Source organism: Schistocerca cancellata, chromosome 2 (assembly GCF_023864275.1).
Source record: "Schistocerca cancellata isolate TAMUIC-IGC-003103 chromosome 2, iqSchCanc2.1, whole genome shotgun sequence".
In the NCBI taxonomy this organism is placed as follows: domain Eukaryota; kingdom Metazoa; phylum Arthropoda; class Insecta; order Orthoptera; family Acrididae; genus Schistocerca; species Schistocerca cancellata.
Window position 1 is genome coordinate 411,741,839 of NC_064627.1, and position 26,350 is coordinate 411,768,188.

Below are 26,350 nucleotides of genomic sequence, written 5' to 3' on the forward strand. Positions count from 1 at the left end.
GCTCGGCTAATCCCGCACGGCTACAGTATGTCCACCCCACAGACATTTGCTCTTTTTCACTATAATTTCTTTAAATCGCTCTGAATAATTATGCAGGGCTTTCCGTTTTATACAAGGTTTTGTCACCTCACACAGCCAATGGTACGGAGACATTTATCTTTAAAAGACGCAGTTTTTTCGTTACTTTAACTGATTTACAGCTATAGTGTGATACGAAATGAACATTATTTCAGAAAATGCTGATCTTTATTGTCCTGCTTAGCACCCTCGAACTACAAGATTTACGATACAGCTCGTGCTTTACTTCCTCTGCATGTGACATCGCACTTTGTTAGCAGTATCATACTAGTAGAAAGGTTAGACTAACTCCAAGTCTCTGAGCATTGCTCCTCTTCTGTTTTGTTTACTAACACTTCTTCGATACTTCTGACGTTTATCTTAGGCTCTACAGCGTATTTTTATGCTGAGATCCCTACGTTATGATGTCATGTTTTGGAGCGTGTTGGGAGAGGGTTGAATGTTTTCGAAGTTGAGATCTGTGAGAGTGTTCTGGAGACCTCACTTATACCTGTTCGGTTGGATCGTAACGTCTTCTCCTTAGTTTTCAGCATAAGAAGAAACGTCATCAGGGAGAGCATGTAAATCTTGTCCTGTTTACGAACGTACCTAAAATCTTATACTGTTGCTTACCATGGGATCTGAATTCCTATAACTCTCAATTGCTTAAGTGATGATCTTTTCCGAGATTTCTAACGCGGTCAGCGCTGTCCTGAATGTGAAATACCATATTAAAATCTACAAATAACAGGTAAAACCATTTCCCAAATAATGTTGATTGCTACAGCCGAATTCTTGGAGGTGTGGAGAATGTGATACAAAAATGACAGAAATATTTTAAGGTATTTTACATGTGTATAATCTAATGATTGGCAAAAAGTATTTGGAGTGTAAAGGATCGCGTCAAAAGGATAAATGTTTCAATGCACGTTCTGTTGTCAATGGTTTTGCGACTGTTTTTGTTTAAATCAAGAAAAGTGATACACAAACTTAAATCTGAAATGATTTGAATTTTCTTCCGAAAGTTTCATTGCATAAATGTGATCTGTAGAGAAATACACATCCTACAACAAGCTGTTAGTTACAACACCGTCTACATAATTCGTGCTTCTGCAAGAATGTCTTGTTATCGACTGCTATTCGGCGGAACTCATTCATACTTCCTTGCGTTGATTGAGCACTATCACCATAGCGATACTGTATAGAGGAATCATTTCTTTAAGATAAACCAAAATCGACATACCGACAATTCTTAGATTTTGTGTACTTGCGGTTTACTTAATATGGCCAACCCACGGAGATGGCGTAGTTAAATCATGATATAACAGTGTCATCCGATCACGAAGGTTCTGTAACTGTCTCGAGAGCTGGTGTTAAAAGAAGCTTTCACCGTCAGAAACTGTCCCAACACAGAACGAAAAACTGTGGTGTCATTTCCTCTTTTTCTTGCTCAGTATATTATGTGTTAACGTACACGGTTAAGTTATAGACCTCTCTCCACTTGCCGATAGAGGACAAAAGGCGCTTCTTGCTCCCTTTAGACCATCGGATGGAGATACCAAGTTCACAGATACATTGGTATTGTCCGTTTCACCAGGAAATACGATAGCCACTAATTTTTTTATCCATTACTTAGCTGTAATGTTATAAACACAACCCGTACTGCACTCCATAAGCATTCACCAGAGTGCAAGAGTGCTCGACTTTGATGGGTCACTGAACTCGGATATTCCTTACTACTTCTGACAGTTACATAATTCACACTCCATTAACAGATTCAAAGAAGATAACGACAGAGTTGACCGAGCTAGCATATACCACTGAGAAGATGGGGTAGCGCATCTTTCATAGACAGCTCAAAGCGACCAGGGGGGCAAGGTATTCTGGTTCATCCTGAGGCTAAGGTTCTGCCTGAATCACTTGCTCACTGTTACTACAAGAACAGGATTTGTGCTCATCTTGGCCATGGATGATAGTTGGTGAATTTTCTAGGGAACATGGTATTTTTTTATCTTCCTTCTTAGCTGAGGATGGCACAATTATAGGCAGCACCACACTCACTCGTAGTTAAGAACGAAATCGAGACAGCTGTCTGAATTCCATAATAACTTTTCAATGGCTTTGTTCATAAAATAACTTTTTCTTCTGCCTGTCACGATTTTCTTTTCATTTATTTATCTCTTGCACCATGCGTTACAGGACTGATTTCCATTTTCAAGTGCTTCATTCATTCGTGAAGTTTTTCTGTGTGTGAGGTCCTGCGTTGTTCTGCTTTCTATTATTGAAATATATAAAAGGGTCCAACTTTGTAAGTAATGATCGATCTTATCTAACAAAGTCAACGGCGAATTTGAGAAAAAAGCTTTTACTTACAGTTTTCATTTAGTCCACTTAAGCGGAAACTCAGTCATATTGAACAACAGTTTGCGATGTATAGTATGCGTATGGAAACACCATCTGTGCAAAAACCAAACAGCCACAGAAAAATTTTTCATATAGTCAACAGTGGTAGCACTATGTATCGTCCACAGAGGACGATACACTACTCTGTTGGGCAGAGGGTGTATAGTCTGAATAATTTGCGCACACACACACACACACACACACACACACACACACACACACACACACAAAAGCACTTCATGAAGGACTACGATACAACATGAGAACGAGTGTAAACAATCATATAGGCTACCAAAACGAATCATAGTTGCAACTAAAAATACAGATGATGCTGCTAAATTCAATGCGAATACAAAAGCAGCAATAAGTGATAAAGTAAGCAAGCATGATGAAAAAGAAATTAGAAAGAAATGTATAGACATAAAAATACAAAAAAACGATCCAAAACCCTTAAAATTCATAAATAATAAACTGAAAAGCACTCAGGCCATTGTTATGAAGGCAGACACAGGTAGCGCACATGAATGCTTTGATACTAATAATATTGAGCTCATAAAACAAGACCCAATAAAACAATTTCAAAGTAAAATTAAGGAGTACTTAAAGAACACACATTTCCTCTTCACCAGAACTGAAAAGAAATATATTACCTTATGAACCCAAAACGACCACGTTTAAGAGCATAGCCACAAACACACAAAGAAGGATATCCACTAAAACCAGCAGTCATCTCGATAATAAGACCAGCAAACATGCCGCGCGGGGTAGCCGCATGGTCTAGGCCCCTTGCTTCGGTTGCGCGGCTCCTCCGTCGGAAGTTCGAGTCCTCCCTCGGGCATGGGTGTTGTGTTGTCCTTACCGGAAGTTAATTTAAGTTAGATTAAGGAGTGTATAAGCCTAGGGACGGATGACCTCAGCAGTTTGGTTCCATAGGAACTTACCACAAATTTCCAAAAATTTCTAGCACACATACTTTCACAGAAGCTAAGTAAAATACTCATGAAAAATTATCCATATGAAACTGTAGATTCCATAAAAACCAGCATCGCATTACTTGAAAAACTGTAAGCCGCAATACGTCCCCAATTCACCATTTATCACTGAACATTGCCAGTCTATACTCAAACATACCTATGTAGGAAGCTTTAGCAGTAACCCAAAAAAACCTTACGAAACATAAGGAACTTACACACAAAGATAATGTCGTATTGATAGAACTCCTTCAGCTAACCCTACGTTACAACTATTTTACATTTAATGCCACCGTTTATAAGCAGCCAGATGGCTTACGTATGGTATATTTTACGTATACCTGGCACTATAGCTGACATACAAAAATTGCTTGACATGCAAGAACTTTGGCTACAGAAAATTATATTTTATAGCAGATACGTGGGTGACACATTACTGACAGTAATAGGGGAATATGGTGGAATTCGAAGTTCCTGCCACAGTCTACACCAGAAGACTACATCCTCAATGGAACATGAAAAGGACAGATGTGTCTACATCTACATCTACGTGATTACTCTTCTATTCACAATAAAGTGCCAGGCAGAGGGTTCACTGAACCACCTTCAAGCTATCTCTCCACCGTTCCACGCTCGAACGGCACGCAGGAAAAACGAGCAATTAGATTTTTCTGTGCGAGCCCTGATTTCTCTTATTTTATCGTAATGATCATTTCTCCCTATGTACGTGGGTGCCAACAGAATGTTTTCGCAATCGGAGGAGAAAACTGGTGATTGAAATTTCATGAGAAGATCACGTCGCAACGAAAAACGGCTTTGTTTTAATGATTGCCACTACAATTCACGTATCATGGCTCTGACTCTATCTCCCCTATTTCGCGATAATACAAAACGAACTGCCCTTCTTTGTACTTTTTCGATGTCATCCGTCAGTCCCACCTGATGCGGATCCCACACCGCACAACAATACTCCAGAATAGGGCGGACAAGCGTGGTGTAAGCAGTCTCTTTAGTAGACCTGTTGCACTTTCTAAGTGCTCTGCCAATGAATCGCAGTCTTTGGTTTGCTCTACCCACGATATTATCTATGTGATCGTTCCAATTTAGGTTATTTGTAATTGTAATCCCTAAGATATTTAGTTGAATTTACAGCCTCGAAAATGGTAATCATTTCAAAAAACACATAGTGCATGAGATAAATAAATAAAAAAGAAAATCGTGACTCACAGTAGAAAAAGTTATTTTATAAACAGATCCATCGTTCTTACTGCAGCAGGCTTTCATCAACTATTTGCAATGGATAAAACAGAAAATGTTCTGCCACACCGATTTTTATTCGTGTCAGAAGAAACAGTTTACACATTAAAAATTGAAAAAAAGTACAGGTTACGGTAATAGAACTGTTTTACACTCACAAAGCTTGCTACAGAAATTAAATATTAAAAATTATATATTACAAAGAATCTTTGTTAGTGTAGTTCAGAAGCAGGCAACGTCAATTACATCAGGATTTTATGATATGAGGCTGTTGTGGTTGGGGCGATCGGGGCAGGAATACCTGGCCCTCATCACAACTTTACAGGGTGTATGGTACAATGCGTCTCCATTTTAGAAGATTTACTTTCGAGTTTGTTTTTCCTGTACGCAGTCTGTGAAGAGATTTCCGAACTTCCCAGGGCTTCCACCCGTGATAGTAAGAAAGTGACCATATCTCGACTTGTCCGCCTCTGCATCTGGGTGGTCAGCGCAGATGGCTGCCATGCGGAGGACCCGGAATCGATTCCCGGTACTGCTAAGGATTATTCCTTGGTAGGAGGAGTGGTATGGGATAGTCCCAGCCTCGTGATACCAGTTGAGGTGCTACTTGACAGTGTAGTAGTGGCTCCACGGCCTGGAAAGTCGGCAAAATGGCTGGAGGACGGCGTGCTGTCCACATGCCCCTCTGCACCACATTCACATAACGCCCCAAGGCAGAGGATGACAAGGCGGCCTTCACTGCCTGGCGAAGAGTTCGTATATCTCCAATTTAGGCTGCATTTTGTATTCATAGTCCTCGGCTGTTCCTACGAGGTATTTCTTGACTATAATATCGGGGAAACCGATCGAGTACCGGATAGTGGATGTTGTACATATGTGGGGGACTTCATTCTTCCTGTGGGCCGCTAGCAGCTTTAGAAACATGCATTATGCAGAGCACAATATTACGCATGTTCTACAAATACGCAGTGTTGTGTTATCCATTTTTTATTGTGACGTTCTATCAAGAAGTGACGGAAGAACCAGTTAACATGTTTTATGCAGTTTTAGAGACACACAAGTTGTGAAAGGTTTCCAAAATCAACACCTGATTACACCAAGCCATATTTCCACATTCCTCATTACGATGACAACGTTTTCCATGACACGAACTCTAGTTAAGGGAATGGATTAGCGTTTCGGAAGAGCAGGGTCAATCCCTAATCGGCCACCCAGATTTAGCTTTACAGTGGTTTCCACTAGGTGGCCTAGATCATTTAAAGGGTCCCGGGAGATGTCCTTGTCTGATTACGGAATTGTCGTCTGCTTCTGTAATAGAAGTCGTCGTCTATGGCAGAGGAATGTGCTGCATCCGTGAGTCCCTTGTCCATGTCTGCAACCGCAAGTCTTTTTATTAGCGTCCACAGATATTAAGATTTTGTAAATCACTTTAAGCTATTCAATTTTTTCTTAAGTCAGGGCTTGTAATTTGCATTAGACAGGCTTTGAAAGTACATTGTGATCATGGCGATAATTTCATACAACATGACCTGCCATATTCTTGATACTTTTCATAACTTAAAACTGTCAGAATCACTGAAACGGTTTCGTGAAAGTTTCTTGGAACATTTCCACAACCTTAGGAAGTCAAATGAAGTCGTGTGGCAAGTTATTGTCACCTTTTATTTACTGTTAAATGCTAGCCACATAGCTCGTTCATAAAAGTTACATTAATTCACCAAAACGTTTGATGACTTACCAGACTTGCACTCTTTGCTTAGAAATACATAAAAGAGAAACTTTGACAAATCCCTGACACTATACCAAATCTTATTTATCTGCATATAACTCTAATAGACAGAAAAACCGTAATGTATATATACTAACATTTATAAACGCAATCATTTTCTTTGATATCCACAGGTACATTGCAGATATCTGCATCAGCACAGGATTTTATTCACACACTAATTATCATTGCCGGTTTCCACAAATATCTGAAACCACGTTGAGCACTGTGTGATGTTTAACGCCAATCTTCCAGTTCTCAGTGACTCCTCTATAAGCAAAACAGGTGGAACGAGAAAAAAACTTTACAAACCAGTTTTGCATGTTTTATTTTGTTTATGAGCTCTATTGCAAAACATCGAGGGTACTGCTCTTGCAATGGGTATCTTCAGGTAACTTTTTTTTCCCATGAAGGGAACAAACGAGTAGGTTTACAGCGTTTCCAATGTGCGCTGGGACCTTCAGCAGACTGTGATAATATCTTATTTTTTCGAGTGGGTTAGACATTTTTTCACATCGTTTCCGCTTGCGTCAAAGTAGGCCAAAGACACAAGTTGGAGGTAAGATTTTTTCCGATACGTTCGGAACGGCACAAGGACGCTCGACGTACTCCCGTCTATACCAATCAAACCAATTACGTGTGACGGCAGCTGCAGGGAGCGAGAATTTATGACGGCCGTTGCCTCGTCTTGCTCAACATATTCCGAATGGATGCCAGCAGACCGAAAGCCCTTGCACCATGGTCGTAATTACGAGTATTGCTGCTGCCCGTTCATCGACATGTGGATCGTACCGGTTTGAATCGCTGGCTGGCTACAAGCCTCAGACTCGGTTCCGACCTCCCCCGTTTTTCTAAAATAAATGTAACATTTAAAGACTCTCGAAGATCCCTAAAACTTCTTGCTAAGGAAATGTCTGTAGAGAAGCGAGAAAATCTAATGTCGTATATCAATAAGAGAGATCTCTGTTCAAGAATCTATTCAATTTAGTCTGCACCTTGCGATGTGTTATGGTAATAACTTTGTTTTCAGTATTAATTGTTGCTTTTAACTGACGACTCTGCTCCCGTACTCAGTACAGGATTTTGGTAACTAGCTGATGATATCATGTAGGCAAGGGGATATTTCTTATCAGACTGAAACAAGATTTAATACAGAAAATGTACAAGTTCCATTAAAGAAAACTCGACACCATATCTAACTATTCATGTTATGCTGAAGTTTTTGATACTTCAACGAGTTTTTTACTGTTCTGGTACATTTAGTATTGTAAATGAATTTTAGGGTATGGGTTCAGCCTTTTTGCAAACTCACTGCTTTTTCTTTTTACCCAAACATATTTCAGCACCTCTTTGCCATCAACAATGGGTTCTTTGTTTATCGATAAACGTGGCTTTACATTTTGTGGTTTTGCAAGACCAACTCTATAGTGTCCTACACTGATACCTTGTTGTGACTGATCCTCCTCCTTTTTGATTCCGAGGCCACTGCACACACATATAATGTAATTTATCTTTATAAACGCCTTTTTACTTCGCAAGATGCAGTGAGCACTATGTTGTGTTTCCACCGACGGGGTTAGGAAACGCAAAATAGGCTTACGGCATCTCGCGAAGTAAAAAGGCGTTTATAAAGAAATAAATTACATTAATACGTGTGTCCAGTGTTCTTGGAATCTAAAAGAAGAAGGATCAGTCACAACAAAACATGACAAGCCATCAGTGCAGGACATTATAAAGTTGGTCCTGCAAAGTCACATAATGTAAAACCACGTTTTTCAGTAAACAAACAACCCACTGATGATGGCACATAGCTGTTGGAACATGTTTAGAAAAAAAAGGCAGTGTGTTTGCAAAAAGGCGGAACCCATATCCTATAATTTAACTCAAAATGCGGACAGTAAGGACGAGGGCTGCAGATCCAAAAGATGAGTAAATGAACTAATTTATTTGTTCGCAATTTCAGGTAAAATTATTGCTGAGAGACCTCTCGAATTGAGTATAGAAACTCGGTGTCTTAATGTAAGCTTACATAACACACTGTAAACGATTTGTACTCTAAGAACAAATGTTTTTAGTTTGAATGGCATTGTGTTAGAACAATGTACATCCTCGTTTTAATATTCAGTATCATTATTTTAACAGTTAATAAATTTATCAGTTGAATAAGTGGAAGCAGAGGTAACTCTACATTTTACGATGGCATCTGATTCCTGTGAGGCCATCTCTGTGCACGGTTGCAGGACTGAATTGTGGCTAGACGAGGTTGCACAAGATACTGAAATTGGCCTTCAAGACACAATCTGCTCGCGCGTGGCTCTGTAATTACTGATGTACAGTATTATTTAACGAAGCAGTTCATCTCAAATATTTACAGAATAGCTTAAGAGATTCTGTTTTTCACACGGATGAATTGTTAGGCAATCTCACTGAACTATGTATAGCCTCTCGTGATCGTTAAGTAACGTACAGAAATACAGGTACCAGCCTCGGATTTTGAATGGGAATTATAATAATTTGTTTGGGTAGTGTCGTAAGTATAAATGAAAGGAAATCTGATGCGTGTATCTCTCTTAAATTTTGTAATAAGATTATGAAAAATTGCAATATTTAGAACTTAGGATTCGTTTGATGTAAGGTGTCAATATGAGCAAAATTCTTTTGGGTACTAGGCAGTGTCAATCGTAAAACTGAAGTTTCTACCACCATTGCAATTATTCTGTTCAGGACTATTAAAATGCATTTAGGTTATACGGTTGTTTCAGTGTTTCACAATGATGCCGACTAATAACAAAACGATTTTACTCTCGATAGCATTTATCTGCAGTTAACATCAAACATTAATATCTCATGCCAAAGTTCGTGATTTCATGCCGTAAATGTCACTGTAAACCTTAAAAAACCTTGCTGAACTTGTTTCTCGAAAAGGTATAGAATGTCATTAAAAAGTATGTCGCTCTATTTTTTTTAAAAAGTAGTTGCTCCGGTAGGACGGTAGAAAAGAGAGGCAAACTTGCAGAAAAGTTTCTCGGGTGAGGCATCGGACGTCATTCTGAAGTTCCCACAATATTTCATCCTCGCAACTGACCAATATCTTCAGATGCATCGATACTCTGCTTAGCTATGAATGAAGCTCCTTCATTATTCCAGACTAATTTGGAAATGTGCAGGCGTGAAGGAAATAAATTCGGTACCCAACAGCGAAGATTCCGTAATGGGTACCGTAAAGGTCAGCTACACTATCTGTCGGACGATGATCCGAGGACTCCGGCGCATGTGCAAAGGCTACTCCTGGTCGCTGCCGTCGGTCAGCCCAACGCTCTCTCCCGGAAGCCGCGCTGGGATGTAGCCATCCTTTCCGTTGTAATCTCAATATCTATGTCCTCACCGATGCGTCACCCCTTCGATAGCTAAAAGTTCCCATTGTGGCCGCTGCCAGCCCAACTGCCCGCGCTGGAACCATTCTGTGCTAAGTTCAAAACCTGTACCTCTTTTCACTAGAGTTGTCTAACTGTGAATTTCCACCGCTTCTTTTATTACACTATCGCAGAACGAAGCCGTTGACGAGAGAATTTTGGAACTGTTGTAGACCATATTGTGCCACATACTGAGACAATGCTCGTCCACTATCAGATTTCTGTGGCTGGTCCTTCGACGCAGCTGTCTTCCACGGCGCGAGAAGTTTGTCCGAAGTATGACTTGTGGCGAGAGTAAGGAACCTTATTAACGCCGGACCTTCTCATACCAAGAGCCTAGAGGAGCTCAGAGTTTCATTGACGGGCGGATGGCGCATTTAACTTTATGTTTCTATTTTTGACGAAACACCGAACTCTTCTAGGCTCACTAAAGGACAATCGTGGTTTGACAAGGCCCGATGTTTATAAGCTTCCTTGCAGTTGCGCGAAGTGATACATCGGACAAGCTTGTCGCTCTGTGGAAGACAGCTGCGTCGAACGTCGACGACACAAATGTCTGGATCAACCAGAGAAATCTGCTAGTGGCCGAGCATTGTCTAAGTAAGGGGCCCAATATGGTCTGAAACAGTACCAAAATTCTCTCGTCGACGTTTTCGTACTGACACAGTGTAATTAAAGAGGAGGTGGGAATTCTCGAATCAACAAATCTTGTGATAAGAGAAACAGGTTTACAATTTAACACAGCATCGTAACCGGAGCTGTGGGTGATCACGAAGGAACACTGTTTCTCATGTAAGGAATGACGCTTCGGTGGCGACATAAATATTCCGATGGAAACGACGAAAGTAATAACACGCTAGCGCGGACGCGTATTTCAGATTGCGGTTTCCGACAGAGGGGGTTGGTCTGACCGACGGCAGTGGCCAGGAACAATCTTTGCTCATGCGCCGAAGGCCTTGGATCATCGCCCGACAAATAGCGTAGCTGTTCCTTCCGCTACCGATCATGGAATCTTCGCTACTGGGTATCAAGTTCTGCACTTTCACCCTTGCCCGTTTCCTTCTTAGACTGCCCTAAATTGGAGGCTTCGGCCATACCTCAGCTGTGTGTCCGTCACACCTGGAGATGTCTGCCAGTTGTACTGATGAAATATTGTGGGGAATCTCATAAGAACATTCGACGACTCGCCGAGAACCTCAAGCAACACAAAGGCATAATTGTTTCCAATGCAGCATACTGCTTACTTCTTTATGTGCCACAATTTGCAGCAAATTTCTGTTTGATACCTAGTTCAGTTTACGAATATTCTGTTTCTATGTCGTTCACTTTTTGTATAAGTGGAACAATATATTAGTAAAAATTTATTCGTTTGGGTGCATCGCGTAAGGATGTTGTCATTCTCCGCTAGTTTAAGTTTATATGCTGTGAGTGTAAAATTTTCTAAAAAGAAAAGATCTTTGTGTGGCTTGCTAAGAAAACGGATTAAGATATTTAATTTCTTAGCGTTGTGTAACTGATTCAGTATTCTGTGAACAAGTTATCTGATTTTGGGGGCCTGATTGTTTACCCTACGTTGCTACTTGGTGGCAAACATAGTTTTCTTGACAAGACGCAGGAATGTAATCATACGATGGTTGTCAAGAAATGATTTGAGATTGTGCTGGAGGATCAGGTCTTATCAAAATAATGTTTCATTCACAAATCCCTGCAGTAACACTAAGCATGTTAGGTGGACCTTGGAACTGCTAATACGTATTGAAACTGAAACCAGAACGTAAGAAAGCTACCCCTTTCTATGGGATGTACTCATATGCTGCTTGAAAGTGAATAATGGTCTTGTCGCATACTGCGTAAGTTTACTGTACAAACTTCTGTAGTTTTCAAATTTTTCACTTTCGCAAGGTTTGCATTTTGATGGTCGTTTCATGTCATCATGGATACCAGTGTAGATTTATGACCACAATGTTCTCGTCGCTACAAACTACGGATCATTCTCTACAGGAAGTTAATTTTCAACGATGGGACTGTACTGAAAATCGCTTTCTTCAACAAAGTACTTGGCTTAGCACCAACAGAAAGCTCCACACATATACTATATGTTACGTATATGTCACAATAGTTTGTGAAAGAAAGATCAAGAGCTTTACGATATAACTGCGTTATTTTAAATATTGGCGTGTAGCACTAGCTCACTGATATAGGTTGTGGAGAGAAACATAGCTGTTGCATCTATCATAGACCGGCAGCTTTCTTCTGCAGGGTAGAAGAGTTGGACGAAAGTATGGTAATACCGCGAGAAATTTATGCTTGGACTTAAATGCAGTTACTAGGCCACTCTGCAGGCTGTGCAGTTATATTTCACCATGAACGGCACATGTGCTATGTCCTCAACAAATTGCAAGTGTCAATTGTGGTCGGAATACCGTTCTGTGTAGTTGTGAGTCGTCATTTCAGAGCTAATTGAATTCGAACGTGTTGCTCGTATGCGGGATGCTTCCGTCACCAAGGGTGCTGCAGTGCTTGGTGTTTCAAGAGGAAGATTTGTATCGCATAGTGTGAAAGCGGTAAGACATATCCCGTAAGTCAGGATGTCGACGGATGTGTGTGTTGAGTGACCGTGACAGACAGTCACTGACGTCAGCTGTGACGAAAAATATGAGGACCTCTGCAAAGGTCACTGCTGAACTGAGTGTCGCACTTGCGAACCATGTCAACATCAAAACAGCGCGAAGGTAACTCCGTCGCAGAGCGAACTGTAATTCCAAAATCACTCTTTAGTGATGCAAATGTCTGTAATAGGAAAACGTGGTATCGGAGTCATAAAAAATCTGGACTATGGAGCAACGGGACAAAGTAATTTGGTCGGATGAGTCTTGTTTCAAACTGTTTCCATCTTCTGGCCGAGTTTTCGCGTCCAGAGTGAAATATGTCGGGGATTCGGTGATGATTTGGGCAGCGATATCTTGGCATTCCATGAGGCCCCATGGTTACTCTGCATGCTCGCATTACTGCCAGGGCTCCTGTTCACACAGCTTGCTTCGTCCAGGACTGGTTTTGTGAGCACTAAATATCGCACCCCCCCCCCCCCCCCCCCCGCCTCCTCGGCTACCACAGTCACCAGATCCCGGTGGTATTGTCGAGCCTTTGCGATCGTCTACGGACAGGACGGCGCATGATCGCTATGCACCTCCATAGCCGTTACCTGAAATTGCCACTATTTTGCAGGAAGAACGGCATAATATTCCCTTGAAAACAACACAGGGCCTTTATTTATCCATTCTGAGACGGCTGAAAGCTGTTTTGAGTGCCAATGGGTTTCCTAGATCGTGTTGGGGATGGTAATGTGCTGAGTTTGCATTTTTGTCCTCTCTCAGTCTATGAAAAGCACTCCGTCTTCAGGCCACAAGTGGCCGATCGGGACCATCCGACAGCCGTGTCATCCTCCGCTGAGGATGCGGATAGGAGGGGCGTGTGGTCAGCACACCGCTCTCCCGGCCGTTATGATGGTTTCCTTTGACCGGAGCCGCTACTGTTCGGTCGAGTAGCTCCTCAGTTGGCATCACGAGGCTGAGTGCACCCCGAAAAATGGCAACAGCGCATGGCGGCCCGGATGGTCACCCATTCAAGTGCCGGCCACGCCCGACAACACTTAACTTCGGTGATCTGAAGGGAACCTGTGTATCCACTGTGGCAAGGCCGTTGCTCCCAGTATATGAAGTGGCTATGAAATTTATAATTATTCTCTTCAGCAATGTACACTGGATGCACAGTACTCAGAAGTTATTGACAGCGGAAAAAGTCTCCGGAAATGAGCTATAAATGGAATGCAAAAACGTGGACGAAGACAAAAATATGAAAAATTTCTGTTTTTGACATTACATTTCATTTGTGGTTCTTTCTGTACTTCCGTTGTCTCTTATTTATACGTGCACATACCAAATGCAACATTAATTTAAAATTAGAATGTGACACCATACGTTGTTTATATATTGTTGTATTCATTCTATATGGAATTATTGGTGGAGCTGACTCGTGGCATACATCAAACTCAAAGAAAATAATTAAGAACGTTGTACTACGTTGTGCAGAAAAAGAACATTATAATCATTCCCAGAAGATATTCATCAGCAGAAGAAATCTGAAGTATGTACAAGTGCTTGATATGTTAAAACTGTTGGGATGCGTCTGTTGTGAGCAAGGATCTCTGCTTGAGTCCTTGCCAGGCACGCTGATCTAATCTGTTAACTTTCACAGAGCTTAATTTAATTCTTATAAATTGGACTTCAAAATCGTGACTGACTTATTTTCTGCAAGTGGCCTCATACATACTTAAGTTAGACAGAGTACTCTGTTCAGCACACCAAGGGATACAATATAACCGATAAATGTAGTAAATGCACAAGAGCACGATCTCGGAAACTTTAGATGAGAATTTAAACTGAAAAAAAGCCGTATTTTGGAATTAGTTTAGTAACTCATTTCAACCAGTTCTGCAGTTCTCATCGTTCCAACTCCCACAGAGACACAAATCAGCAAGTTAGGTTCAAATGGCTCTGAGCACTATGGGACTTAAAAAGTAAGGTAGCATTGCATTGAACAGAGAATACGCTGAAAAACAGGGTTTTGTAGACAAAAAGTGGTATATTGGAATCCTGAACAAAACCAAACTTCTTTCCGAAAAGAAATGGGTTGTATTACTTATTGAGCACCCCTCATTCTTCTCGAAAAGCATTGTGTTTTATCCGTAGCTATAGTTGTGCCTATGGCTAGTTTAACTGACAAGACGTCGTGATGTGCAATGACAAACAACTAAATTACCTAAAGAAGTCAGTCTTGAACGCTAATCTATGGTCATCAGTCCCCTAGAACTTAGAACTACTTAAACCTAACTGACCTAAGGACATCACACAACACCCAGTCATCACGAGACAGAGAAAATCCCTGACCCCGCCGGGAATCGAACCCGGGAACCCGAGCGCGGGAAGCGAGAACGCTACAGCACGACCACGAGCTGCGGACCAAGTTAGGTGGATTGCTGATTTTCATTCAATAATTTCCTATAGAAAATACTTCAGTATATGTCATCTTTGAGACAGAAAGTTTTCATTTGAAAAAAGCGCGCCCTAAGAATAATAATAACCATGATCGTCTTATAGACTATTACTTTTCGTAATCAGGATTTTGATGATTGAATCTGAGTGTAAGCCATTATGGTTTAGATGTAATAACGATTTTCGTAGTTATAATATCGAAACAAGCAATTATCTTCCCCAGTCTTCATCAAAATCAACTTTAGTTCAGAAAGGGAGACTGATGCTACTAGCAGTTTGTTTTACTGGCACCCTATTGACAAAGATGTGTGACAGATAAATGTGAACTTGGAAGCTTGTTCGTATATTCTCCGGAAAGCAATGAGAATCCTATTGCTGCAGTGAATAGTACGTAGAGTCCGTTACTACAATAATTTTTTTTGCTCAATACATTGTTGAAGACGGTTGACAACTGACTTTATTATATTTTTAAGATAACAGCAGACTTTTCTGCCACGACTACACGAACACAGCAGATCATACTTTTTGCAACTCATCCAGAGCAGTTTTCAGCGACATGAACAGAAAAGAAGCAAGCGACAGAAAATAAAGTTCAATGTTTCATGTAATAACAGGCTGTTATCCGTGCATACATCACTCTACACTGTAACGAACACACTAATCAATTTTCCTGACAAGTTGAAACTGTGTTTCGGAACAGGAAACAAACCTGGGCTTTCTCTATTTGCGTAAAAAACGAAAAGTATGGTTATCGGTAGCGACTGTATGAAAAGTAAACTAAAGAGTACATTCAAAACAAAAACTGACAAAATATGCGAATATAGAGGTATAAATATATTTTCAGTGCTTTATTTACTTTTACAATAAACCTCGTAATAAGGTTGTAGTTACGAGATTATTGCTTCGACGGTATTAATAACGTGTAAACAGACACACATGTGAGTGATGTAGGATGACAGGGGATCTTACACATTTTTTGTTTTGTTTATGCATGCTGGCTTTTCATGCAAGACTACAGGAAGAAAGCAGATCGGATCTTTTGCGGCTCATCACGAGTAGGTTTTCATATTGAAGTCTTGCAAAAACGAATAGCACAAAATGCTGTTGTCTCATAGTTCACACTTGCATGTATCTTGCAACTAATGTGGTTAGTCCACTTACCTTTGCTTTACGATATCTTCCTTATATCGTTTCCTAAATTGAAATATCAGCTAGCAGCTTGTCAATGACAGATTTAGACGACAATGGTGTGTACGCCACTAGCAGAAGGGCAGGCTACTCCTCGGCGCCAGCGTCCACTGTCTTTGGAACCACCGGCGAGGAGTGAGCGCGCAGAAGATGTACAGGCCCAACAGAGCGGTCACGCCTTCTTGTGCGTCTGCGTCCTGCGCAGGCGCTTGCCGCCCCTCTCTCCCACCTTCCCCTCCCTCCCCCTATTAAGCATCCTCAGACCGCTTGTGTCTCAACACAAATAATGCTTGCCGCGATTGTAATTCATTGTAGCGTTGCATAAGAAATTATATCTGGAAGCCGAATGGTGAACGTCTCCTGTTAGCACTGCACGTTGTAGGCTTAGGCTCTGACGTCACAGGACACGCCTGTTGTTTTCCCTAGGCGCATTGTGTCTCGTGTAGAGCATGGATCGGAGGCGATAAGAACTATTCAAATGTTGCTGTAGTGTTTAGGCGATTTCTACACTCATTTAACAAATTGTAATCGCAGTGATTAGATAGAGCGGAATTTGTCATTATCAATATTACACGAGGAATGTTATTAAGCGTGCAAGTATCCTAATACACTGACAGAAAAGAAATCGCAACACCAAGAAGGCGTCGTATGGCATAAACGAAAGTTGGTAGACGTGTTTCAATATCTGAAACATGATGTCTATTCAAATTTCGCTCCAGTCTCATAAAAGTGACACTAGTAGCGCCAGTAAGAATACGCAAATCAGGTTTGCTTTAAATACACGCAGGAGCGCACGTGAGCGTCAGTTACCTTTGAGACTGGACGCGGTGAGTTGATGCTAGTCAAGATTGCCTCTAAGGCGACACAGATGCCATTATGAACACCTCAATGAGTTTGAATAAGGTCGAGTATTTGGGCTGCAAGAAACTGGATGTTCCGTACGCGATATTGCAACAACACCTGGCAGGAATGTAGTCACTGTACGTAACTGCTGGCAACAGTGGTCACGGGAATGTCCGGTCGCAAGAAGACCAGGCTCCGGATGGCTACGCGGCGCTACCGAGAAGGAAGACCATCGTGTTCGGCGTTTGGCTCTGGCACATCGTACCGCATCTGAAGCGGCAATTCGAGATCAGTTGGCACTATAGTGACACAACGAAATGTTACATATCCGTTACTTCAAAGACAGTTTCGAGCCACATGCCGTGTAACGTGCATTCCACTGAACCCAAACCACAGATATTTGCGACATCAGTGGCGTCAAGCGAGAGGTCATTGGAGGACAGGGTGGAGGTCCGTTGTGTTTTCTGATGAAAGCTGGTTCTGCCCCTGTGCCAGTGATATCCGTGTGTTGGGTAGGAGGAAGCCAGCTGAGGACCTGCATCCAACCTGTCTGCATGCTGGACACACTGGACCTACACCTGGTATTATGGTCTGCGATGTGATTTTGTATGCCATCAGGAGCACTCTCGCAGTTATCCTACGCACGTTGACTGCAAATTTGTACGTTAGTTTGGTGATTCGACCTGTAGTGATGCCATTCATGAACAGCGTTCCAGGGAGTGTTTTCCAACGGGATAACACTCGCCAACATACCGCTGTTGGGACCCAACAAGCTCTGCAGTGTGTCGACATGTTGCCGTGGCCTGCTCGATCGCTTGCTCTGTCTCGAGTTGAGCACTATGGGACGTTAGCGGACAACAAGTCCAGCGTCATCCACAACCACCTTAACCGTCCCTATATTGTCTGACCAAATGCAATAGGCATGGAATCCGATGCCACAAACTGACAACCGGCGCCTGTATATCACAATACAAGCATGATTACATGCTTGCGTTCGACATTGTGGCGTTTGCAGCGATTATTAATGTACGTGCATTTCGATTTTGCAATGGCTTATCTCGCGCTTACATTAACCTGTGATCTTGCAATGTTAATCACTTTATTATGTTACCTATAAAAATGTATTTCCGAAATTTTATTACTCCGATCATTTTTTGGTGCGATTTTTTTCTTCAGCGTATAACGAACTAAAATTTCCTTCTTTGCGCACGTCGCCAGAACCAATTGAAAGTTTAAAATAGAATGGGAATGAGTGGAACCGAATTCTTCTATAATCTTCCTGGGCTTAATGAAAAGTGTGCATCGTACTTGTAACCATGAAATTTCAACGTAAACGATGATCCGAACAAGGCTGTAGTGTTCCATTTGTGACATGGAAGTTGGGTAGTGATACGGACTAAGTGTCGAATAACTGACATCCACCAATTCTAGATGTAAAGAAGAGTCCTGAGAACATCGTGAATTGCGACGATATCAGCTGGCTCGGTTCTGAATGAAATAAATCTCAAGAATGAAAATCACAACTATTTGTGTCTTATTGTGATGAGAGGAAAGGCACTGAAAGAATCCCTCATACTCCCGGAATGTTGAGGAAAAGTACCTGACCGAGAATAAGCCGGATGTATGTAATTAAAAAACCAACTGGTCTCAACTTGAAGTTTCTTTGAGAAACAAAGCAAGAAGGCATATCAACCAATACATTCGTTGACAGGGTATGGAGTGTCGAAAGCAATTTAAATATTGACGCCTTGTCATACAATCCGTGATTCTGTGTACTAAAAAATGAAAAAAAAAGGCTGGATAATTTAATTTTTATAATTAAAGATTCACGGATCGTATGACAAGGCGTCAGCCCGGCACTTCATCTTCAGGGGTAAGTTAGAACAAAAAATAGAGGCAACAGGAATTACAAAACTGTAACATTATAAACAAATCCATCAGAGAAAGCATAAAAAACATCGAAATATTATGTAACACACACATACCTGGCGTCGTAAGGTGTAGTTCGTCAACAGTAGTATGAATGATACAAAGCTAGTTTATAACTTTACACTTCTGTAATTTTTGTCGCTTCTTTTTCCTATTCCCAAGTAGACTTCGATTTATTATGGCAATTTAAAAAGTGGTCACCGCTCTTATTGTCATAATAATCACATGAAAGTTTGAAAATATTAGCATGACAATTATTTTAAAATGTAATGATAAAATGCAATTACATCAACAGAAGAAAGTCGTAATAATAAATCAGGAAATTACGGATTATTGACAGTATAAATTTGGACGAAATATAATGTATTGGATGGTACAGAAAACAAACTTTGTTCCTCCACATTAAAAGTCAGACCAATCGCTGCATTATACAAAGAATCCTACCACCTTGCATCTCTTCCATCTATAACAGGGGCAGAACATCAGGATAGTTGATAACTGCCAACTTGTACTAAACCCAGCCTAAAGGAGATATACACAACAAGAAATTAAGTTTCGTGCAACGCCTCTCACTTTCATTTGCTTTTCAATTAAACACAGTCCTCCCCCCTCCCCTCCCCGTCCCTTTGCCAGGACCAGGCCAACAATGAAATAACTGTTACATAAAATTTCGGGGTTGGAGCTGAATGACGTTGACGTCGACATCAGCTGCAATCCCTAAATTTTATAGAATACACATTACCCAGGAAAATATCAAAACTAACAATCAAATCATCAATGTTGACCAGCCACTGATCACCGGACGACTCATCGAATAGGCTTAAAGTTCTGCTTCAGTTTGATATCATTTCAAGAACTTCTCAAATTGTAAAATTGTGGTATAGGCTACAATACTTCAGTTAATCAGTCTTCCCACAGTCGCACTGATAAAAAGATTCCGGTTACATCAGCGTGAGAAGTTTAGATCTGAGGACACCAGCTTTAAATTCCGACATGTATTACCACTACATTAAAGTCTATGGAGCGGCCCAATGCTGCGTTAAAGTTTATGACGCGGGAGCGCGCTCTCCTACCTAACGCTAACCAGCTGATGTGTATGTCGGATAAAGGGGACAGCAGGTTTTCTCGTGTTTGAGATTGGGGTAGGAAATAATGATGAATTTAGTATAGGGAAATGGCTCCACTACACCGTCAGCTTGTCTTCAGATCCGTCACGGAATGACTAAAATTACAGTACCTGAATTTCTACGAGGTCAGAACAGCAATGTACGCCCAAATGCGTTTCTTTTTCGACGTCAACTAAATGTACTTCGTCTACTGTTTTTCGAGTATGTAGGTACACTACATGAAGAGCGATTTCGGCGCATTTTCAAGATTACAAGGGCTTGTCTAGCTATCCTATGGGCTCAGAATTTTTTCCAGCAACAATTTTCTTAAGGTGTGGGAAAAAGTGGAAATCAGAAGGGGGTTTCTGGGATGACTGTTTCATTAATTTATACTTCATATTCAATCATTCCAAAAAATTTCGAAACTGGATTTATAAAAATAGTGGTAAGTTAAGATGGTGGCTATGTTTGTTACCTCGTCAAAGCTTTGACCTTTCATGTGAATTTCAGCACTTTGTTGTTTTGTGATAGGTTTGTACTGACACCACCAAGTTTCGTTACCCGTGACTGTCAATGCTTTGTATTTCAGTCAAGTCGCGGCAGGCGACCAGCATGTAGTTGTTTTTGTTCGACAGTCAGGGTGTATGGGACAAGCTTTGTACACACTTTTCTCTCCTTCAAAACAGTTTGGAGAGTGTCTTGACTACTTGATTTACAGATGTCGCACCATTGCGATTTGTGACACAACAAAGGTGACATGCTATGGCCGCACGTCCACTATTTAACATTGCCGGTTCACAACCGAGTGGTTGAATGCACACTTATTTACTGTTCTTAGTTCAAGCTTCCTCGATAGTTACTGCGCTGCCATCGATTATACGCAAGGAACAGACTCGGTCTCGGAAATTTTTTGGACGGTCAGTGTATACATCGTATTTCCCTTTGAAAAAGCAACATTGTGAGGTGTATTGTCATGATGAAAGATGACGTTTTTCTTTTAGAGTAGAAGTGTAGTCTCGCTTTTTTTCATCCAGTTGGTCCAGTTGACTGACGTAGTACTTTTTTTGTTTTTTGGAGGATAATGAATAAGGATAATCGATTCTTTTTATATCCTTAGTCTGTGCCAGCATATTAAACAAGTTTCGCCTTTTTTAGTGCAACAGCATCGACTTTCATCCAGTGATTTGATTGTTGTTACATTTCTGACGAGTAATGGCCTCGGAGGAGCAAGGAGGCAATGGTAGATTAAGGAAATTTGGTTCTCCTCGTCTAAAACTATTTTTAACAAAAAGTAGTTAGTTTCACTTGGGAAGAGTTAATCAGAAGCGTACCTTTATGTATGTCTGACTTCACGTTATTTAGTACAAGGACGTTAGTTCATGTCCAGTGCTAAATTTCGCACTACGAATTGTGCACTCAGCATCGTCACCGTATCCTTTAACAGGAAATTATTATTCAGTCTGGTCTTGGGTTTCCCCGTGATTAACACAGACAATATTAAGACATGGTTTACGAATGTCACTGCCGCAGGCAGTGGAAACAGAAAACAGCTGTCAACACACCCAAGAAAAGAACATGAAGGCATTTACAAGATCATGCTTCCGTCGAGTTTGCGAAAAATCCATATAATATATCGGATCTGAGAGCCAAAATGGATTAATTTTTGTGTGCGAATGTTGCATAATGCTAATATTCCAAACCCTCAGGCACACAAAGTATTGTATCGGGATAGAGTACAAGGCATAATGCGAATATCTGAGACATTTCCTTGTCTCCAAAGAGGGTTCTGACACACGGGACATTTTGTTAAAAATCAAGACTTACCCGTAAAAATCTGAACAAATGTAAACACTGCATGATCCGTCATCTGGAAATGGGTTTGTGACACAACAGCATTTTGGTACGACAGTGATGGATGTACACAGTGATCAGTTGGTGCTGAACGATGCAATGTGAATCCCGCACGGGATGACTGCTGTATTGCCCATATGGACATCATGGCATACAGTTTCGCCTGTCAGTGTTCGCTCGATGCTAATCGCTGAAACCGTCGTGAATCACTCTATCTCAAGAGTTCAACGACGATTGCAGCGGACTTGAATTGTGATACACATGCCATTAATCGTCCATAATCCGGCTCGGACAAGCTATGGCGCCCTTAGTCGATGCAACTAGTGGCGCAACTTGTGACGTCACTAGTGGCGCTGATAGTTGCCAGAGGATTTATGAACTCACTACAGCTGTCGTAATCTTTGAACAATTGCTCACTTCTCATCGGGAAACAATCAGATGAAATAATGGCCTCCTATGAACAACTTCTCCTTCTTGCACTTACGTTAAAAATGAAAAACAAGAAGGGTTAGAAAAATGCGAAATCATCCTATGTATCCTACATGACTGACTGGAAGCTTATGTTACACAGAGAAATTCAAAAATAGCATTTACAAACTCTATAACTATGTAATTCCTGGCGATACATGGACACAGAATGCAAAAAAAGCTCAAAATTTCGATCGTAGCGCATGCACAGTGAATCGGAAGCCGGCATATGAGCGCTGGTGCATAAGTGAAAAGTTCTACGTCGTGAGTGAAAATTGCAGATCCCGTACTAACAGCATTCTGCTGCCCTAGCAACCATTGATTTACCTGGACGTGTTTGAGCAGTAGCTGTCGCCACGGCTTGATATGGATTCTATAGATTATACCTTTCAGAAAGACGAAGCACCGTCTATTACGGTATGGAGGTTTGCACATTTTTAAATCAACATTTTCCAAACCTTTGAATGTAACGCATAGGACGTGAGGACACGGTGTTATGCTTTTGGCCACCTGGATCTACGGACTCGATACTCATGGATTTCTTCTTATGTGATTCCGTTGAAGACTATGAATACTGCCTCCTATGCTGATAACAAATCCAGGACTGAAAACATGCATTTATAATTTTCTCTTGTCAGTTACTCCAAATATGCTTTAGAATGTGTTGCATGAAATGGATTATTGCTTAAGTGTTTTCCGTGTGAACAAGACGAGACGTATCGCTATTGGTAAATGGCTAAATAACTTCAAGGAGCAACAAAGAGTATTATTTTCAATATTTAATACATTTATTGACCAAGTTTAAAAATTAAAAATACTATGTAATCTACTCATTAAGTGGTATAACTTTACGTTTAAGGTTCATCACAGCGAAACAAGTATTAAAGCTGGAAACTGTGTATATGTCCTCAGGCAGTGGAACTTCAGGCGCGTAAGTTACCCAGACTCTATTCATCCAGTGAGAATGAGGCACTTAGTGGGTTTCAATAAACTTTAGACATAATTTCAAACCATTACGGTACCTTTTATCGTTGAACCCCTCAGAAAATGATAAAAGCAAAAATGTTTATCTCTTACTACATTTGCCGTTTTCATGCTGTAAAACTTCAGCGTCTTGCAAGGTATTTTTTATTACCTCTTTACTATCAAAATCTATTCGCAACGGAAGGTGGGTTAATTATTTCACGTTGGCACCAAATTTCACCACAGTTCTGTCCAACGCACCGGTGGACGTGTTGCACGATGAGAATGTGTCAAAGCCCCTCCTATCCACGTCTCACGCCTTGTTTTGACACCTCTGTGATGGAGGTCAGAACAGCAACACCCAGCGTTGAAACCACGCGGTTTTCTTATGGATGGCCGAGGAAAACATTTCAGACACATGGCCACTCAAAATCGACACGAAAATGCCTCTTGGGATTGGGTGCTGATTTCCACATATTTTTCGGGTGGAAAAGTCAGTTCGCAGTGCGATGAGCAACAGGAAGACGTCCTCGATAATCTTTCACACTGCTAACACCGTTTTCTGAGGACATTATGGGAACGCATCCTCAATGAACCACTAGAGACCGTTCAAAACCATTCGACGAAATCTGAACGTGATCCGTAGCAGCAAAGGGCGTGATCATGGAGGGAGGGGGTGGTGGTGGGGGGATGGGGAGGGGATTTCAACATTAACATGTGCGTGAGTAAAACGGCAGATGGTCTCTTTAAGATCCCTCACTTCGGCAACACGTTCGGTGCCACCCACGCACCTTTGGTGAACACGCTCAAAATATGCCTGTCAGAAACAGAGACATTAATGCAGCCCCCTACTGCTCTATCACCTAAATGTTAGGCAACCCCTTCGTCACCCCTTAGGCGGTCTTTGTAATGCCTACATTAAATTTTAATTGCTGTGTGCTTTGACTAAGTGAGGATAAAACTACACTTTTCAGTTAGATGTCAAAATCCTTATTGGTTGGCTTGGCAACATAAAATAAGATATAATGTGAATTAATAAAAAACTAAACAAGAGTTTTTCAGCAGAAGGAAATTTGGTACACAGACTGTGGTGATTCATGGTGGTGGTGGTTAGTACCCATGGGACCAAACTGCTGAAGTCATCAGTCCCTAGTCTTACACACTACTTAATATAATTTAAACTAACTTACGCTAAGGACAACACACACACCCACGCCTGAGGGAGGACCCGAACCTCCGTCAGGGGGAGCCGTGCGAACCGTGGCAAGGCGCCCAAGACCGCGCGGAGAGGTAATTCATGTCTTAGTCGTTATTTGGAACACGTGAAGCAATACTGACCCTACGACTTATCTTAGAAAATAGATTACGGAAAGGCAAACCTACGTTTCTAGCATTTGTAGACTTAGAGAAAGCTTTTGTCAATGTTGACTGGAATACTCTCTTTCAAATTCTGAAGGTGGCAGAGGTAAAATACAGGGAGCGAAAGGCTATTTACAATTTGTACAGAAACCAGATGGCAGTTATAAGAGTCGAGGGGCATGAAAGGGAAGCGGTGGTTAGGAAGGGAGTGAGACAGGATTGCAGCCTCTCCCCGATGTTATTTCATCTGTATATTGAGCAAGCAGTAAAGGAAACAAAAGAAAAATTTGGAGTAGGAATTAAAATCCATGGAGAAGAAATTAAAACTTTGAGGTTCACCGATGACATTGTAATTCTGTCAGAGACAGCAAAGGACTTCGAAGAGCAGATGAACGGAATGGACAGTGTCTTGAAAGGACGATATAAAATGAACATCAACAAAAGCAAAACGAGGATAATGGAATGTAGTCGAATTAAGTCGGGTGATGCTGAGGAATTAGATTAGGAAATGATACACTTAAAGTAGTAAAGGAGTTTTGCTATTTGGGGAGCAAAATAACTGATGATGGTCGAAGTAGAGAGGATATAAAATGTAGACTGGCAATGAAAAGGAAAGCATTTCTGAAGAAGAGAAATTTGTTAACATCGAGTATAGATTTAAGTGTCAGGAAGTCTTTTCTGAAAGTATTTGTATGGCGTGTAGCCATGTATGGAAGTGAAACATGGACGGTATATAGTTTAGACAAGAAGAGAATAGAAGCTTTCGAAATGTGGTGCTACAGAAGAATTCTGAAGATTAGTTGGGTAGATCACAAGTATTGAATAGATTGGAGAGACGAGAAATTTGTGGCAAAACTTGACTAGAAGAATGGATCGGATGGTAGGGCATATTCTGAGGCATCAAGGGATCATAAATTTAGTATTGGAGGGCAGCGTGGAGGGTAAAAATCGCAGAGGGAGACCAAGAGATGAATACGCTAAACAGATTCAGAAGGATGTAGGTTGCAGTAGGTACTGGGAGATGAAGAACCTTGCACAGGATGGAGTAGCATGGAGAGCTGCATCAAACCAGTCTCTGGACTGAAGACCACAACAACAACAGTCGTTACTTCACTTATTATAAGTTATCTTCTGTGAGTAATTAGATCAAATAATGGAAAATTCAGGACTGAATGTGACGATATTATGAAAAGGATAGTTGCTATTCACTATATAGCGGAGATGGTGAGTCGCAGACAGAGACAACGAAAAGGCTGTCGGAAAGCGAGCTTTCGGCCAACAAGGCCTTCGTCGAAAACAGACAACATACACACACAAAAAAACATTCACGCAAACTCAATGACAGTTTCTGAAAAATATTGTTACAGGCCATAACAACAGTAACAAGTACTAAATCAGGTGGGTAAAACAACTAAATATTTATTTGAATATGTGTATGTATACCGCAAGAAACAGTACATCTTTGATATGTTAAAACGTGTTGTACTATTTGCTATTTTCATATTTATAAAAAATACAACAATTTCGTAGCGCACTACGACAAGCACTTTCTACACCGTATTGTAGAAGACAAGCTATTGAAGAATAGGGCTGAGCACGCGCATCCTATGGATCGAGTAATGCCGCCACCCGTCATCCACGTTGAATTCACTGCAACGCCATGTTACGGTTTTCGGCTACCCCAAGTTGCCAGGGCAATGGTCGGACCCCGCCACAAGCAGCT

The 26,350-nt window shown here is 41.1% G+C and overlaps 1 protein-coding gene across 3 annotated transcripts in view; it reads right to left on the minus strand.

Annotated features, from left to right (window-relative positions):
• The window catches only part of LOC126161859 (organic cation transporter protein-like), a 325,910-nt gene that overhangs the window by 205,754 nt on the left and 93,806 nt on the right, over positions 1-26,350 (minus strand). The window contains exon 1 of one of the 3 annotated variants that reach the window (XM_049917974.1): positions 16,082-16,247. The exons of the other annotated variants lie outside the window; for them this stretch is intronic. The gene's annotated coding sequence lies outside the window, so the exon portion shown is untranslated. Of the gene's footprint in view, positions 1-16,081; positions 16,248-26,350 lie in introns of those variants that run through there. 3 annotated transcript variants of the gene reach the window in all.